The sequence below is a fragment of the Amblyomma mixtum genome, chromosome 5 (genome assembly GCF_055824585.1).
Source record: "Amblyomma mixtum isolate Tamu chromosome 5, ASM5582458v1, whole genome shotgun sequence".
Taxonomy (NCBI): Eukaryota; Metazoa; Arthropoda; class Arachnida; order Ixodida; family Ixodidae; genus Amblyomma; species Amblyomma mixtum.
Window position 1 is genome coordinate 97,348,418 of NC_143016.1, and position 200 is coordinate 97,348,617.

The window sequence follows — 200 nt, forward strand, 5'->3', positions numbered from 1 at the left end:
CTCTTGGTTGCAAGCTTATTTTTCTCAGTTGCAGGACTATCTCAGGGCGGTTGCTACTGGGCAAGTTTGTTCATTGTAACTTATGTAACAGAGCGAATAAAATTAAAGAAAAGATGGCTACAGAGACAGAGTGGAAAGAGCGCTTACTTCCAACTGTTTATTCTGCTGAAAACGCCACTCAGTACAAATACAAAATGCTG